This window comes from Chiloscyllium plagiosum, unplaced genomic scaffold (assembly GCF_037043375.1).
Source record: "Chiloscyllium plagiosum isolate Xiang-an unplaced genomic scaffold, Cpla_swu_hap1 HiC_scaffold_49, whole genome shotgun sequence".
Lineage (NCBI taxonomy): Eukaryota > Metazoa > Chordata > Chondrichthyes > Orectolobiformes > Hemiscylliidae > Chiloscyllium > Chiloscyllium plagiosum.
The window spans coordinates 5,342,746-5,361,580 of record NW_028270187.1 but is presented as its reverse complement, the minus strand read 5'-3'; the positions used below and the strand labels follow the sequence as shown (position 1 = coordinate 5,361,580).

The 18,835-nt window shown below is 44.0% G+C and overlaps 1 long non-coding RNA gene and 1 pseudogene across 7 annotated transcripts in view; one reads left to right on the top strand and one right to left on the bottom strand.

Annotated features, from left to right (window-relative positions):
• LOC148135420 (uncharacterized) overlaps positions 1 to 18,835 on the top strand; it is a 560,459-nt pseudogene that overhangs the window by 261,924 nt on the left and 279,700 nt on the right. The gene's annotated exons all lie outside the window — the stretch shown is intronic.
• LOC148135430 (uncharacterized) overlaps positions 331 to 18,835 on the bottom strand; it is a 51,455-nt gene continuing 32,950 nt past the window's right edge. For 3 of the 6 annotated variants that reach the window (XR_015755130.1, XR_015755126.1, XR_015755129.1), the window contains 2 exons: positions 13,935 to 14,017; positions 331 to 877 (listed from right to left, as the gene is read on the bottom strand). This is a non-coding gene — a long non-coding RNA (uncharacterized LOC148135430). Of the gene's footprint in view, positions 878 to 8,488; positions 8,594 to 13,934; positions 14,018 to 18,835 lie in introns of those variants that run through there. The other 3 variants (XR_015755128.1, XR_015755131.1, XR_015755127.1) reach the window with 2 other exon arrangements.

The following is an 18,835-nucleotide window of genomic DNA, read 5'->3' as shown; positions in this document are numbered from 1 at the left end:
AGTGTTTGGGGGGGGGGGTCGGTGATGGTAACTCCCAGGATTTTGACAGTGTTAGAGTGGGGGTGGACTGTGACAGTAACCACCAGGATGTTGACAGTGGGATGGGGGTCTGGAAAGTGATGGTAACTCCCAGCATGTTGAATGTGGTGTGGGGGTGGGGGACAGTGACAGTAACTCCCGGGATGTTGAAACTGCGGGGGGGTGGGGACAGTGACGGTAATACCATTGAATATCAAGAGGGCAGTGGTTGGATGGTGTACCATTTGACCATCCATAGTTAACACAAATCTGTCGAAGTGTAGATTTTACAACAGATATGAACGATTTGCAACGATATGAAATCTCAGTTGTTTTATTTCTCCTTTCTGTCAGTCATTATCACGTCATAGAAGATAACATCTGTGAAAAGAAAGACAATTTCAACATCCAGTCTTTTATTTCCTCTTTGTCTTGTTTTGTTCCAGTTCCTGTTGCTGGGGTTTTGCTCACCCCCAGAGTCAATAAAATGGAGGTTTCAATTGGGAATCGTCTTGTTCCAGAGTGTGTGTATTGTGTCAAGGTACAGGACCGTACTTTAAATGGTACTTTCAAAGGTAAGCCTTAAACAATGCCAGCAGGAATTACAACTTTAGCTCAGACAGGAGAGAGCTGGCCATTGAATCCTTCCAGTCCCAGCACCAAGGCAGATACCAGTGTGTCGCGACCAACAGGGGGTTGGAACGATATTTAATGTGACCAGGAATTCCATCAACCTCACAGAGCCAGGTAATTCATTCTTCATCTTTGATCTGTACTCGTTCTTCACTGGGGTCCAGCTGAAGTCATGGCATGAACACTCTAAAAAACTTGCTTCAGAAGCTCAGCAGGTCGGCAGCATCTGTGGGTGTAAGGGAGAATGAGAGTAATTTCCTTTGTCAGATAAGGGAGGCCTTCATAGTGAGAGGATTCAAGTCCAAGTGCAGGGATGTCTCGTTACAATTGGATAGGGTGAGACCAAACCCTGGAGAACTGTGCACAGTTTGGAGTTTCCTTATTTGAGGAACGATATTATGCCTATGGAGGGTGTGCAGAGAAGGTTTCCCAGAATGATTCCTCAGATGGCAGGACAGACAGATGGAGAGAGACTGGAATGGTTAGGATGATATTCACTGGAGTTTAGAAGAATTAAGGGGGAATCTCATAGAAATTTGAACAAGGATGAGACAGAGTAAACATGGAGAGGGTGTTCCCGGTGACCGGGTGGAGAGTCCAGAACCAGGGAGTGACAGTCAAAAGGAAATGGAGTGGGACTGAGATGGGGAGAAATGTCTTCATGCAGAGAGTGAGGAGCCTGTGGAATTCTCTGCCACAGAAAGCAGTCAGGGCCAGAACACTGAATGTTGTTCAGGAAAGAGTTGGATAAAGTTGTTCGGCGCTAAAGGGAGAGTGCAGGGAGACAGGGGACTGTGTTGGGTGACCAGCCATGATCCCTTTGAATGGGCGGAGCAGGCTGGAGGGGCCAAATGGCGTCCTCCAAATGGTATTTTTGATGTTTCTCTGTGAATGGCCCAGTTGCCGCTGACGGGTGGAGGACAAGGAAAGTTTTGCCTCGATATATGCAGGCCGTGAAAATGAGGGACAGTAATTTCTAGTCGACAATTGAGAGAGTGTGGGTGCAGAGCGATCTTTTGAGTTTAGCATCGAATAGTTTGGGTTGGTTTGGTGGGATGTTGTTAATGAGCGAGGCTGCACAGAAACAATGATGCTACTGCAATGGTGAGGGTTTGGGTGGAATTTTACAGACACGAGTGTTGGCAGGGGGTCAGGGTGACAGAACAGGAAATTGTTCTGTTTGCTGAAGAGATGATGTTATTGACAGGAAATCCCTCTCTGAATCCAGCACAGGCACACAGTCATGAGATGGCAATACTCATTGTCCCATTGTTTCTGATCCTTTCTCTCCTCATATTGCTTCCCATTGAACTCCAGAATTGGAAACAAGTTGGGTGAGACACTCCAGCAGGTAACACCAGCGATCGTTCCCCAATCGGCACTTGATGTGGGTTTCAAACTGACGGTGCTCACATAGTGTATGTGTATGAGACAGTATGTGTGTGAGTGCGTTTGAGTGAGAGTATGAAAGTGTACATCTGTGTGTGTGTGTGTGTGTGTGTGAGAGAGAGAGACACACACATTCTCATTGACACACATACTTTCACATGCACGCGCGCGCACACACACACTCAGTCACTTCTGCAGTGCACCTTGTAGACCACACTTGAGAGGCCGAACACCATCCAGGGACAACACAGCCCCTGCTTGATTGGCACCATATCCACTCCATCCACCACCCGTGCTCAGTAGCAGCTACGTGATGTCCTTCAGAAATTCACCAAAGCTCCTCAGGCAGCCCCTTCCAAACCCAAAACCACGTCTATCTAGAAGGACAAGCACAGCAGATACATGAGAATACCACCTCCTGCAAGTTTCCCTCTGAGCCACTCACCACCCCAACTTGGAAATATATCAGCCATTCATTTCGTGTTGCTGGGTCAACATCCTCTAGTTCCCTCTCTAATGGTATCATGGTCTACCTATTGCACAGGGACTGCACTGGTTCATGAAGGCAGCTCACGACTTGGCCCCTTGAGGAGGAGGTAGGGATGGATAATAAATTCTCGGCCCAGCCGGTGATTTCCACATCGGTCAAGTGAATTATAAAAGAAATAAAGCACTATTTGGGATTGTGCTTTGTGAGGATGTCGACAGGCTGAACAAGTGGCAGACGAAATTACTTGGGGAGACATACAAAGTAATGTGCTGTGTTCAGAGGAATGGTCAGCATAGACATAAACTAAAAGGTTAAAATTGGAATATAAACGAAAGGTTAAAATTGGAATAATTGTTGCTTGCGCAACAAGAATCCAGATTCATTTGTTAGCAGGAGAAACTGAATATTTACAGTAAAATTTTCCTATGTTCTTTTTCTCTTATTTTTTCCAGCTGATTCTTCCGGCATGTTTGCGGTGGCACAGGTAAATTAGTGAGGTAGTTAGCATCTTAGAATAGCATTCAAACACTGTCCAAATGGGCTGAAAATCACTCTGGGGTGCAAACTCAGCAATTTTACATTGTTAGAAAAATTGAGCAAATGAACCATTGTGTCTGACTCGTTTGCAAACCTAAAGCACAGCAGTTCAAATCGAGGACACACTCTCAATTTCTGTTAGACAGTGAACTGAGCACTGATCAGTCCCATTAGCGGTGAGGACATCCATTGTAGTTAGAAGAATTGAAAAAAGGCAACTTATCATCTGAATAGGAGAGAAAGGTCAAAATGTCAGTGTAAAGGCTACAGCAGGTCACAAGGAAGACATTTATTGTGAACGGAATGGAGTCTGGAAATAAGTAATTGTTACTGCAACTGTACAAGGGTTTCCACATCCGGAGTACTGCAGACAGTTTTGGTCCTCTTCTTTGAGGAGGGATGGAGTTGATTTGGAGGAAGTTGAAAGGAGATCACTGAATTGATTGCCCAGATGAAAGTTTAGTCTTATGAGAAGAGACTGGTACAATTTTGATCTCTTTACTTGAGGACAGATGCAGTTTATACTGGAGGTAGTTCAGAGGAGATTCACTCAATCGTTTCCAGAGATGAAGGGTTTGTCTGAGATGAGAGATCAGTGCCTGTGTATAATATGGAGTACAGCAGTTCCCATATCTAATATAGAGAACAGCAGTCCCTGTGTATAATATAGAGAACAGCAGTTCCCATATCTATTGTAGAGAACAGCAGTCCCCGTGTATAATATAGAGAACAGCAGTTTCCATGTCTAATATAGAGAAGAGCAGTTCCCATGTCTCATATAGAGAACAGCAGTACCTGTGTAGAATATAGAGACCATCAGTTCCCATGTCTCATATAGAGAACAGCAGTCCCTGTGTATAATATGGAGTACAGCAGTTCCCATATCTCATATAGAGAACAGCAGTCCCTGTGTATAATTTGGAGATCAGCAGTTCCTATGTCAAATATAGAGAACAGCAGTCCCTGTGTATAATATAGAGAACAACACTTACCATGTCTAGTATAGAGAACAACAGTCAATATGTATAATATAGTGAACAGCAGTTCCCCTGTCTAATATAGAGAACAGCAGTACCTGTGCATAATGGAGACAACAGCAGTCCGTGTATAATATAGAGAAGAGCAGTTCCCATGTCTAATATAGAGAACAGCAGTTCCCATGTCTCATATAGAGAACAGCAGTGCCTGTGTATAATATAGAGAACATCAGTTCCCATGCTTAATATAGAGAACAGCAGTTCCCATGTCTAATATAGAGAACAGCAGTTTCTCTGGAGTTTGTAAGAGAGGAGATCTAACTGAAGGTTATAAGATGCGAAAGGGGGTATTGACAAGGAGTTGGAGAGAGGATGTTTGCTCATGAGGGAGAATTTAGAAAAAGAGGTTATCATTTCAGGATAAGAGGCTAGGCAGACTGAAAACAGGGGGAATAAATTCTCTGAAATGAGGAGAGGATTGTAAATCCTCCCAATCCCCACCACTCAGGACACTATAAATTGGAGGAAGGGACAGACAGATTGTTAATCAGTGGTGGGTCAAAGGGAGTGTTTGCAGAAAAGTGAAGTTAAGGCTGAGATGGGATCAGCTACGATTGTATGGAATAGTGGAGCAGGTTCCTGATGGGCCAAATTGACTCAACCTGATCCTCGCCTGCATGTTCTTGTGGAGTAATGTTATTAGTTAGTAGCAAAACTACTAGGAGGGAGAAAATGAAGTTTGATTTAACAAAATAGGTTTTAATTCGTGAACATTGGAAAATAAAGACAAAAGTGATTCAACACAAATTTGGTGAAGGATGTTGGTTGAAAGAAACAAAAAGACAATCCAAAATATGGGGTAAAATTCTAAAGGGAGTGCAAGAGCAGAGGGAGTTAGAACATAGAAAAATACAGCGCAGTACAGGCTCTTTGGCCCTTGATGTTACGCCGATCCAAGCCCACCCAACCTACACCAGCCCACTATCCTCCATATGCCTATCCAATGCCCGTTTAAATGCCCATAAAGAGGGAGAGTCCACCACTGCTACTGGCAGGGCATTCCATGAACTCACGACTCGCTGAGTAAAGAATCTACCCCTAACATCTGTCCTATACCTACCACCCCTTAATTTAAAGCTATGCCCCCTCGTAATAGCTGACTCCATACGTGGAAAAAGGTTCTCATGGTCAACCCTATCTAAACCCCTAATCATCTTGTACACCTCTATCAAGTCATCCCTAAACCTTCTTTTCTGCAATGAAAACAGCCCCAAGTGCCTCAGCCTTTCCTCATACGATCTTCCTACCATACCAGGCAACATCCTGGTAAACCTCCTCTGCACCCGTTCCAGTGCCTCCACATCCTTCCTATAGTATGGCGACCAAAACTGCACACAGTACTCCAGATGTGGCCGCACCAGAGTCTTATACAACTGCAACATGACCTCAGGACTTCGGAACTCAATTCCTCTACCAATAAAAGCCAGTACGCCATATGCCTTCTTCACCACACTATTTACCTGGGTGGCAAGATTAGATTAGATTAGATTACTTACAGTGTGGAAACAGGCCCTTCGGCCCAACAAGTCCACACCGCCCCGCCGAAGCGCAACCCACCCATACCCCTACATTTACCCCTTACCTAACACTACGGGCAATTTAGTATGGCCAATTCACCTGACCTGCACATCTTTGGACTGTGGGAGGAAACCGGAGCTCCCGGAGGAAACCCACGCGGACACGGGGAGAACGTGCAAACTCCACACAGTCAGTCGCCTGAGGCGGGAATTGAACCCGGGTCTCTGGCGCTGTGAGGCAGCAGTGCTAACCACTGTGCCACCATTGCCAGGCAACTTTAAGAGATCTGTGTACATGGACACCAAGATCCCTCTGCTCATCCACACTACCAAGTATCCGACCATTAACCCAGTACCCCATCTTTTTGTTACTCTTACCAAAGTGAATCACCTCACACTGAGCTACATTGAACTCCATTTGCCACCTTTCTGCCCAGTTCTGCAGCTTATCTATATCCCGCTGTAACCTGACACATCCTTCCTCACTGTCAACAACTCCACCGACTTTGTATCATCCGCAAACGTGCTCACCCAACCTTCTAGCCCCTCCTCCAGGTCATTTATAAAAATGACAAACAGCAATGGTCCCAAAACAGATCCTTGCGGAACACCGCTAGTAACTGCACTCCAAGATGAACCTTTACCATCAACTACTACCCTCTGTCTTCTTCCAGCCAGCCAATTCCTAATCCAAACCTCCAACTCACCCTTAATGCCATACCTCCGTATTTTTTGCAGTAGCCTACCATGGGGAACCTTATCAAACGCCTTACTAAAATCCATATACACTACATCTACCGCTTTACCCTCGTCCACCTCCTTAGTCACCTTCTCAAAGAATTCAAGAAGATTTGTGAGGCACGACCTGCCCTTCACAAAACCATGCTGACTATCATTGATCACATTATTCCTATCCAGATGTTCATAAATTCTATCCCTTACAATTCTCTCTAAGACTTTGCCCACAACAGAAGTGAGACTCACCGGCCTATAGTTATTAGGGTTATCCCTACTCCCCTTCTTGAACAAGGGAACCACATTTGCTAGCATCCAGTCTTCTGGCACTATTCCTGTAGACAACGAGGACATAAAAATCAAGTCCAATGGCTCTGACATCTCCTCCCTTGCTTCCCAGAGAATCCTAGGATAAATGCCATCAGACCCAGGGGACTTATCTATTTTCACCCTTTCCAGAATTTCCAACACCTCTTCCCTACATACCTCAAAGCTATTGGGGGTATATATCCACAGATATATACACTTATCCACAGATAAGTGAAGGCGGCATAAAAGGGGGGAGAGCAGTTAATAAAACACACAGCATCCTCAGCGTTATTAATAGGGGCATAGAGTCCGAGAACAAGAAGGTGATGCTGAAGTTGTAAAAGACACTGGTGGACCTCAGCTGGAGTGTCAGAGAGGGAGAGTGATAACTGGTAGATGGTGGTTCAACCTGAGGGTTGCCATGCCTCACATAAGGGAAGGAGTGGAGGAGGACAGTCCTTCACGGTAACCTCAGTCAGTGAGAGATTCAAACCCACGCTGTCGATATTACTCCACATTCCAAACCAGCCATCCAGCCAACTGAGCTAACCTAACACCCAACACAAAACAGAGAGCAGAAAAGTGACAGCGTAAGTATTGAATGGAGAGTATTAGATCATATTGGAGATACATCTTTGATCTGTTGGATATTTCTTTGTATGTGTGTAACAACTTACCTTCACAGGCAACAGCAGCTGAATTTAGAAATACATTTGAGAAAGTGAGTTGGCCTTCTATTACCCAGGCTGGTTTTATTTTGTTCTGGACACCTTACTTAAGGAAGGCTGTTCAAATCCTGGAGACAATGTGAAGGAGATTTACGAAAATGATCACAACGATGAGGGTTTTTGGATTCCGGGAAAGGTTCAGGAGATTGAGCTTATTCTCTTTCGAGCAGAGAAGATGAAATGTTGACCTTCTTGAGATGTTGAAAGTTTGAAGAATTCTGACGGGAAAGCAAGTTATTGTTTCCCACTCATTGGTCTGTTAGTAACTGGCTGGTCAGAATTTCAAGATTGTCAGTGAGAGAGTGAGAGGAGGAGAAACTTATTTGAGTTGTTGAGTTTGGAATGTGCTGCTTAGGAGAGTGGTGGAGGCGGATTCCATAGGAGGTTCGAAAAGAGAACTGGATATAAATTTGAAAGGGATGATCATTGAGGGCTACGGAGATAAGGCTGGAAGGTGGCACTAGCTGGGTAGATCGTTCAGGAGCTGGTACAGACACAAATGGCCTCTGTCCATACAGTAAAATTTTATGATTCTATGAACGTACAAGTTCTGAGCCACATTCTGGACAATTCCAGGAGGTCATTCCTTGGGACCTTGGCTCAGTGACCTCATTGCCAGGGATGTTTGTACGCAAACAGCAGCAAATTGTTGTCATGAGCGGGATTGGAACTTGGTTGGGTAATGATCTGGAAACATTTCATTTCAAGGGAGGTGATGGAAGATCAAGCTGAGGGCGCAAGTGAGGACAGACCTACAAGAAATTTTGAATACACAGATCTGGTCAAGTCGATTGAACGGTGAGTATGATTCTGTGAGGTGCTGATCCTACACCGTCACGTATTGGTCAGCGTTCATGCTGGTATTTATCTGATTGGGAAGATCCGCAAAAACAAATCTCTTCCTGGAAGTGTTAGAGGGAAGTTTGGGTTGTTTCCTTTACAACAGAGAAGGTTGTTGGGGGAGGAGGACATGACAGAGGTGTGTAAGATTGGTAGTGTTGTTGAGCAGAATGCCTGAGGGGTTCAGGTCCATAATTCTTTGGAGTTTGTGTCACAGGTAAACAGGGTGTTTGAGAAGGTGTTTAGAACACTTGCCTTCATTGCTCAGCCCATTGAGTGTTGGAGTTCGGACACCCTTTTGTGGTTGTACAGGACACTGGTGAAGCCTGCTCTGGTTTATTGTGTCCCGTTCTGGTTGCCCTGTTAGAGGAAGACATTATTAAGGAGGAGAGGGTTCAGGAAAGGTATATCAGAATGTTGTTTGCAATGGGGAGTTTGAGTTATAAGGAGAGGCTGGATGGACTGGAACTATTTTCACTGGATCGTAGAAGTTTGAGAGGTTTATGAAATCTTGATGGGCATAGGTGAGGTGAATGGCAGGTGGAAGAGCGTTCCAAACCTCTCCCTGCCAGTGTGCATATTAGTACTTCGTAAAATCTCTCCTGAACAGTCTGGTCCTAATTGTCCGTCTATGCCCTCCCTATTTCTAGGATCCACAAACAGTGGAACCGTGTAAATTCTGGAGAGAACAGGCTTAATTTGTGTAATCTCTCCACATAATTTAACCCCATGAAGACCAGGTATCAATCTTTTAAACTCAGCTGTACTCCCTCCTAGGCCAATCTATCCTTCCTCAGGTGTGTTGCCCAGATCTGCTCCAAGTGGCGTCTAACCAAGGTTTTGTATAACTGCAGCATCCCTTCTGCATCCTTGTACTCCAGTCCTCTCGATATAAAGGCCAGCATTCCATTAGCTTTCTTCAGGCAATGAATGTCAGAAATAAAAAGAAACACAGAAATTGTTGGAAAAATTCAGCAGGGACAGATTGTTTGCCACCTGGGGACTGTTGAAGACAACTTTCCATCCAATGCGTGTCTATCTACACCACATGGACTACAGCAGTTTAAGAAAGCAGCTCATCTCTACCTTCTCAAGGGAACAACTAGGGATGAGTTAGGCAATAAACGCTGGGTGCAGTGGGTGATGCCCATGTGCCATGAGTGAATAATAAAAAAAACGTAATTTACCCCAGGGCCTCCACCTTCCCTATGTGAGCTTGTCCTGAGAGGAGAGGTGCCAACTTTGTAGTGAATGTTGATGCACAATAGCCATTTGAGTTTATTGAGTCACCTGGTTCATGAACTGCCTTGAAAAGGTTGATATATCGCCAAGAGCTTAGGTTTGTATTCCTGCTGGGTTGGGGCTGTGACCTTAATTATCAGTCCATATTTAATTTTGAGGCATTGTTTGCTGTTGGTTTAACATTCTGATCTCTAGCCTTTCGGTTCACTTTGCTTATTGTTTCTTGATTGTAGGTGACTCCGAAATAGACAGCAGTTTGGTGTACTCAGTTTTCATCTCCAAACCAAGAAACGATGGTACAGGATACAATATATATACTTTTATAACATTTCTGGTTCAGTAAAAGTGGAGATTTTCTCCAGTTTATCTTAACCTTGAAAAACCCAGCCACTTTTAAACATCACTAGTGTTTTTCTTGCTCATGGCATGGAGTGAATGTCCATGAATTTTTTTACATCATTTGAATTTATTAATAATCAATAGTGTTTGCGATCATCTAAATCATAGAGATGTTCCATCTACGTCAACTAAATTAACAACAGGGCAATGTTAATTGGAAGAGGAAACGTTACACTGTTGGCTAATTGCTTTACCTGACATCTTGTTTTGAGGGGATGCCCCAGTACAATAGCTTAATGTCTGAGAGTGGCCCCTTCTGGCCTTGGTCTTTGGGGCAAGGAGCCATTCACTGTAGGTCCAGCATCATTCACATGAGGAGCATTGCCTTTCATTGACCCGAGTGTTTCTTTGATGATGCAAAGATAGGTGGAAGGACAGGTAGTGTTGAGGAAGCAGGGATACTGCAGAGGGATTTGGACAGGCGAAGAGAATGGGCAATGAAATGGCTGATGGAATACAATGTGGGAAAGTGGGAAGTTATGTACTTTAGTAGGAAGAACAGAGACAGAGACAGTTTCCTAAATGGGGAAAGGTTTCGGAAATCTGAAGCACAAAGGGACTTGGGAGTTCGAGTTCAGGATTCTCTTCAGGTTAACAGGCAGGTTCAGTTGGCAGTTAGGAAGGCAAATGTAATGTTAGCATTCATTTCGAGAGGGTCAGAATACAAGAGCAGGGATGTACTGCTGAGGCTGTATAAGGCTCTGGTCAGACCACATTTGGAATATTGTGAGCAGCTTTGGGCCCTTATTTAAGGAAGGATGTGCTGGAGTGAGTCCAGAGGGGGTTTGCAAGAAAGATTCCAGGGATGAAGAACTTGTCATATGAGGAGAGGTTGAAGACTCTGAGTCTGGACTCAGTGGAGTTTAGAAGGGTGCGGGAAGTCCCGGATAGAGTGGACATGGAGAAGATGTTTCCATGAGCAGGAGAGACTAGGACCTGAAGGCACAGCCTCAGAGTGAAGGGACCTCCCTTTAGAACTGAGATGAGGAGGAATTTCTTCAGTCAGACAGTGGGGAATCTGTGGAAAACATTACTGCAGACAGTTGTCATTATGTCTTTAAGACAGAGATAGATAAGTTCTTGATCAGTAGGAGGATCAACCGTTACAGAGAGAAGGCAGGAGAATGAGATTAACAAACATATTAGCCATGATGCAATGTCGGAGCAGACTTGATGGGTTGAATAGCTGCTATATCTTATGGTCTTTGCACTAAGTGCCTAATAGATTGTGATGCATCACATAGTTCAGTCCCTGAGATTCAGAGCTTTCTGAGCATATGCTATGAGTCACCCACACTAAAAAGTGTTCAGGCAGCTGGACGACCAACCCAACATACGGGCGAGGAGCCCTCTGGAGCCTGCTTCCCCCATTCTATACAGGTGTGACTCACTTCATCCCAGTCTCGGCCCCAATTTTCTCCCCTCACTCCCTTTAACCCCTCACTGATTAACAATCTGTCAGTCCCCTCCTTCAATTTATTTAGTGTCCCGATGTGCCCCCACATACTGGGGTTGCGGGGAGGGGGGGGGGGTTGAAGTCCCAGAGATTCCCATCCCCCTCTCCCTTGGAGAGAAGCCATTTCTCAGCATCACTGTTTTCAATCTGTCCCACCCTCTTCTCCTGAAACAATGACCCTTTCACTCTAAATTGTCCCACATGAGGAAACACCCTCCCTCTGTCTCCTTTGTCAATCCCACCCCCTTTAGCGTCCTATATCCCGCAGTTGGATCTCCTCTCATTCCTCTAAACTCCAGAGAGTATTGGCCTTAACTACTCAATCTCTGTTTTGAAGACAAACCTCTCTGAATATGAAATGTACAAAATCACATTGCAGTTGGATCTTGGATGTAGAATACACATCACAAAGTGCGTTAGTCATAACTTCTGAGAGATCTACAGCCCAAAAAAAGGCCCATCGGCCCATCGAATCTGTGCCGTTCAGAAATAACCACCTCACTATTCTCTAATCCCATTCCCTCAGCACTTGGCCCTTTTAGCCCTGGCGTCACGAATGCACATCTAAATCCTCCTTCAATGTGATGAGTGTTTCATCTTCTCCCACCCTTACAGGCAGTGAGTTCCAGATTCCCACCACCCTCTGGGTGAACAAGATTTTCCTCACATCCCCTCGAAACCTCCTGGCCCTTAGCTTCAATCTATGCCCCTCCTCCACCTCTGTCAAGGGGTGAAAGTTCCTTCCTATCTTCACCCCTCATTGATTTATACATCCCTCTCTTTCAATCCACTCTGCTGTAAGTTCAACAACCCCAGTCTGTCCAATCTCCCTCAATCACTGAAACTTTCTAGCCCCCAAGGCAACCTGCTGGTAAATCTCCCTGTGCATCCTCTCACAGTTCATTCAGATATATCCCGTTGGTAAAATGTCTTTTCTTTTATTTATAGCTCACTCCACTGGTGCATCAGGAAAGAAACACATAGGTTATTTTGTAGTGAAAAATGAGGCCATTAAGTTTTAATCAGCAAAGTTATGTTTTTTGCAAGCAGTTAATGTAAAGTCACCATTGTCTCATTAGAGAGAGGGAGAGAGAGGTGTGGGAGAGAAAGAGAGAGAAAAAGCAACAACTGTTTATGGTTTAACCTGAGGGTCGCCACATCTAAGGCACAGGGAATGATCATTCACAGCAATCTCAACCAGATCAGCAATTGAAATACAAGCTGTCAACGTGACTATACATTGTAAGCCAACTATAGAATCAGAGCTGAAAATGTGTTGCTGGAAAAGCGCAGCAGGTCAGGCAGCATCCAGGGAACAGGAGAATCGGCGTTTCGGGCACAAGCCCTTCCTCAGGAACTATAGAATCAACTGAGCAAACCAACCCCTACATGACAATGGCAAAAACATTGGGTGGCTCAGTGGCTGAGTGGTTAGCATTGCTGTCTCACAGCGCCAGGGACCCAGGAACAATTCCAGCCTCGGGGTGACTGTCTGTGTGGAGTTTGCACATTGTCCCCTTCTCTCCACGGGTTTTCTCCGGGTGCTCCGGTTTCCTCCCAAAGTCCAAAGATGTGCAGTTTAGATTGGCCATGCTAAGTTGCCCATAGTGTGAAGGACATGTGGGTGAGGAGGATTAGCCAATGCAAATGCAGTTTTTCAGGGATAGGGTAGGGCAGTGTGTCTGGGTGGGATGCTAATCAGAGGGTCAGCGTGGACTCGATGGCCTGAAAGGCGACTTCTATAATATGCAGGTTAGGGGGATTGGACATGGTTAATGCAGGGTTATGGGGATAGGGTCAGGGTTTGTTTGGAATGCTCTTCACTGGCTTGGGGTGGACTGGATGGGCTGAATCCACACTGTATGGATTCTGGCGACATCAATGTTTAGCACAAAGATGTGGTGAAATTTATTCTGAAATTAATTTTGATGAGATTCATTTTCAGTTTCTGAAATAACGGGGAAGTAAAATCCTATGTTTTCAGCTCTCCAGGGTATGATCTGCTGATGTGAGTGTGAATCTTGCTGTGGCAGGTGGATTTGGAATGCGATCTTAAACAAAAACAGATCTGGAGTTAAGACTCTAATGATGACTGTTGTCAGGAACAAACAACCATACGGTTCAAAATTGAAGACTGAGTTGACGAGAAGTTTCTTCTCTCAGAGGATTGTGAGTGCTTGGCGCTCCTTGCCACAGAGAGCTGTGTGTGGGGACAGGGAACAGGTTTAAAGCTGAGATGGATAGAAACTTGATCAATTGGGGAATTGAGTGTTACATGTTAAGTGCAGGAAAGTGACCGTGAGGAATAGTGCATCAGCCATGATGCTTTTTTCTGGCTGAGCAGGCAATAGACAATAGGTGCAGGAGTAGGCCATTCAGCCCTTCGAGCCTGCACTGCCATTCAATATGATCATTGCTGATCATTCCTAATCAGTATCCTGTTCCTGCCTTATCTCCATAACCCTTGATTCCACTATCTCGAGGCTCGAGAGGCCAAATAGCTTTCTCCTGTTCCTGTCTGTGATGGTCCTTCAGGGAATGAAATCTGTCCTCCTCACCCAGTCTGCTCTGCACATGACTCCTAATCCTTTCCAAACTCCTCACCTCCTTTTGGCTGAGCAAGTCGATTGGTTCAAGGACATTTCGGAATTGTATCCGCTTCCCACTTTGGCAGAGATGGCCACATCCTGTTCAGAGTACAGAGAAATAACATTTGTCAGAGTCAGTTTTAGGCTTATTCCAATCACATGCTTTGCCAAGAGAAATTGGTCTGGATAATGACCCCAGATATTCACAGCTCCTCCAGTACATTCTGATTGTCTTTCAGGCAAAGATTATTCTCATGCATTTTCATAGTCATACAGCACGGAAACTGGCCCTTCAGCTCAACTTGCCCAAGCTGACCAGGTTTCCCAAACTCAACTGGGCCCCTTTGTCTGTATTTGGCGCATATTTCTCAGAACCTTTCTTATCCATGTACCTTTCCAAATGTCTTTGAAATGTTGTAATTGTACCTGCCTCCACCACTTCTTTTGGCAGCTCATTCTGTATACGCACTGCTCTCTGTGATAAATTTGCCTTTCAGATCCCTTTTGAATCTGTCCCCTCTCACATTGAACCTATGCCCACTTGTTTTGGACACCCCTACCCTGGAGAAAAGATCATAACTATTTACCTTATCTATGCCCCTCATGATTTTATAACCTCTATAAGGTCACCCCCTCAGCCTCCAATGCTCCAGGGGAGAAAAGCTTCCCGCTTATGCAGCTTCTTGTTATAATTCAAACTCTGTATTTGTGGTCACATCTTTATAAATATTTTCTATACCGTTTCTAGCTTCAGAACATCCTTTATACGGCAGGTTGACCAGAAGTGTACACAGTATTCTATAAGTGGCCTCACTAAATCCAGTACGGCACGGTGTCGCAATGGTTAGCACTGCTGCCTCACAGCGCCAGAGACCTGGGTTCAATTCCCGCCTCAGATGACTTACTGTGTGGAGTTTGCACATTCTCCCCGTGTCTGCGTGGGTTTCCTCCAGGTGCTCCGGTTTCCTCTCTCAGTCCAAAAATGTGCAGGTTAGGTGAATTGGCCATGCTAAATTGCTGTAATGTTAGGTGAATGGGTTAATGTAGGAGTGGGGTGCGCTTCGGCAGGCCTGTGTGGACTTGTTGGGCCGAAGGACCTGTTTCCACACTAAGTCATCTATAGCTGTAACATGATGCCCCAACTCCTGCTCTGACTATTGAAGGCAAGCATGCCAAACGTTGCCTTCACCACCGTGTCTCGCTGCAATGCCACATTCAAGGAACTATCCACCTGCACCCCGAGTTCTGTTTGTTCGCTTCCCAGACTTTGCCTTACCAAAATGTAATACCTTGCCTTTATTCTAATTAAACTTCATCTGCCATTCCCTGACCTACTGGCCCAGTTGATCAAATTTCCATTGTACTCTTAGATAACCTTCTCTGTCCACAATTACACCAATGTTGGTCCTGCTTCTATCTACTACGTTTCTCTGTTGACCTGTTTTCAGGCTGACCAAGCAGTGCAGTAACCACCCTACATCACATACACCACCCTGAGGCACACAGATACAGGAGGGAACGAGGAACCAGGTCAAGAAGAAGAGGGAAACATTAATGCCAACCTTCCACGTTCATAAATCGATCAGTAGCAATCCTACCTTCCAGCAAATAAGGAGGACAAGGAAGAGAAGGCAGAGCAATGTCACATTTCTGTGACTTGGCTAGGCTTTGTCTCAATTCACTCAGTAAGATGTTAGTTCCAAAGATCGACTTGGTTTGAGAAACCATCTGCATAATTGTCTCTCCCACACCCCTCAGGGTGTCAGTTTATCTCACTGTAGCACAATCTAACTGTTGATTTGAGATTTTATGCTGTTCCTTCCGAACTTGAGCATCCAGTAGGTCTCCTGGTGAATGGGTCCATGCAGATGTGCCAATGAATTGAATGTACTCTCCATGTTTTGTTTAAATTGTAGTGAGCTGGAAATAATTCAAGGTGGGATTGTTTTCCAGCCCTATCTTCATTGCCCTCTTCATCACTGTCAATATATATCAGCTCTCTTTTCATACCTCATATGGAATCTGCCATCTGGCTCTAGGCTGGATCTATGATCCCAGGCTGCACAATCCAAAATCCTAATAATTCTGAGTAAAGACATTTCTCCTCATCTCACTCCTCGCTCTCTTGCTGACAATTTTGAAATTGTGACCCCTAGTTACTGGCATACCAACTAGTGGTAACAAAATACTCCTCTTTCCCCTGAAACTTTTTCATAATTTCGATCACTTCCATAAGGTTCCCCTCTTAATCTTCTCTACTTCAAGGAAAAGGAGCCTGATGCCACTAATCCTTCCTTGTATGTAAAATTCTTCATTGCTGTTATCATTCTAGTAAATCTTCAATGAATGCTCTCCAGAGCTTGAAGTTCCTCCCTTAAATAAAGTGCCCAGAACTGAACACAGCTGTAATCTGACCAATGATTTCTTCACAAAGGTTTCAGCTTGCCTGGTCAACTTCAGAGAATGATAAACGTGAACCCCCCCAGGTCCTCTACTCCAGTGCTCCCTTCAAAGACACACCATTGACCCTGCATTGTTGCTCTGTGTTTCTGGTAGCAAAATGCCCTACCTCACATTTCTCTGCTTGGAATTCATCTGCCAGACATCTGCTCATTTGGCCAACTTGTCAATCTCACTGTGAAGTCACTCAGCATCATCCTCCCAATCACTCATCTCCGTGGGTTAGTATCAACTGCAAATTTAGAAATTATATCCTCAACACCCAACTCCTAATCATTTATATAACCAATGTAGTTATCAATTTGTACTTGTCAGTTTCTTCTATGTGCATGTAACTATCCATCTCTACATGTCCGTTTTCCCGATGTGAATGTGTGTGTGTTTACCAGTCTGTTCATGCTCTGTGAATTGAGACAGTCAACATTAATCTGTACTTGTCAATTTCTCCGATATCAATATGTGAATGCAGTTACCAATCTATGCCCCTCAATCTCTTGTCAATGTGAATTTAAATATTGATTTCTACCTGTCAGACCCCATTTGATGAATGTGAACACTGCAGGTACTAATGTACCTGCGAGACTCTGCTCTGTGAATATGAGTGTCGTCGTCATCAGAGTGTAGTTGTCAGATTATGCTGTGTGAAACTGGGAGTGTAGTTATAATTCTGTTCCTGTCACTTTTAGCTTTGTGAATGTAGTTATTAATCTGTCCCTGACAGATACTGAAATGCGAATGTGTGACTTGTTAACAGAAACTGACCGATGGACACTGATAGTCACACATTTGCACCACAGTAACTGTCGTCATTATTTGTTTGTCTGTTTCAGCAACATGAATGAGTGTGTAGTTATCAGCCTGTACTTGTCAGGTTCTACTGTTGTGTATCAAAGTGGAAGCTCGTAATATTCTCTGTGTCTATGTGATACAATCTATGATATTTGTTATGAGGGTGTTGAGACTGGATCTTAATCTTTTCTGCATTTTGTGACTTTTTTTAGTTGACTGTCAGTTGGTTGTGGTGGGTGGGGGAGAGAGGAGAAAGGGCGATGGCAGAAGGGAAACTGCTTTATTCTGAGAACCATTCTGACTTATGGTCACACATTTCCTGTTTGGGTAGAGAGTCTGGGATCTGTGGTATCACTGAAACATTTAGTTTTAATTTGTACCCAGACATTGTTGGTATTTTTTTGTAAAAGAGTTTTATTCTGCATGTCAGTTCATTTCTGTATGATGTTTTTTAGACCAATATGCAACACAACAGCATGTCATCTCCTTTCTCATCAAAATCAGAATCGCTGGTATGGTACAGCTCGGAAGCAGACCATTCAGCCCATTGTATCTGTACTAGGACATTCTCTTATGAATTAGATCTGCAGTAAACATTGGGGAATGTGAACTTCATCGACTCATTGTCAGCGTCTATATGAAAAGGACAACTTGATATCAGTTCTGCTGTCATCTGACTTTTAATAACTATAATGCTAGTTTTGATGATTCCCACAGTCTCAGGTAGAGTATATTTATTTCATTCATTTATCTCAGTTCATGTCGCCTGTAGTGGATGGGAAACAGCCAAAGTTATTTAATTGTTAGTGCCTGACGCAATCACGTGCAAGTGAAAATGTAACACACTGCAACAGAAAGGATTCTGGCTGCTCTTCAGAGTCAAGGTAGGAAACACAATGAACTTTTTGTATCTTGTATAGTGCAGAATGTAACAGGCAGTAATGAGATATAAAATGTTCATATTCAGAATGCCATTAGTTTTTGTTTCAGTGCATATTGATGTACTTTTCTGAACACTGCTGATCTAACAATCAGTGTAAACTAATCCATTTGCAACTAAGTGAAAGGGTGACAAACCATTCAACTGCATTGGAGCTGACTGACCATAATGTTCCTGGTACAAAAAAGACAATTGGCTAATTCACTTCTATTTTCTGATGTAGACAGAGCATTACCCTGCCCTTTAGTGTGATGATGCACCATTAATAGTACTCTTGTGTTACTCTATACTAGGGAGGAGGAAAAGAAAAGGACTCTTGTCATGCAGTGCAGAGTATGTAAACTGTCAAATTCGATTTATGGAATAATCAACACTGTTCAACTCTGCTTGAAAATAAAACAAGCAGTTCTACAAACCGACCAATTTTGGCTTTTTTTTCCCCTTTCTCCACTGCTTTGAAGAGTGGTTATTAGATTCCATTGATGCATTGTGAAAATTGCAGCCAGATTTCACGCTTTTTTGTGATACATCCGAGGGAGGGGGAGGAGGAATCCAGAGCTCGTTGTCGATAATTGCAACTAACTTTGAAAGAAGTACATAATTATCTTAAAAAAGGTTTCTGGTTGGACTGAAACAAACAAAACAAAGTCTTCTATTACAATATGAAGAAATGGAGAATGTGGTTGTGATAAAGATGGGGATGGCAGCTTCTCTGCTACCATGATACA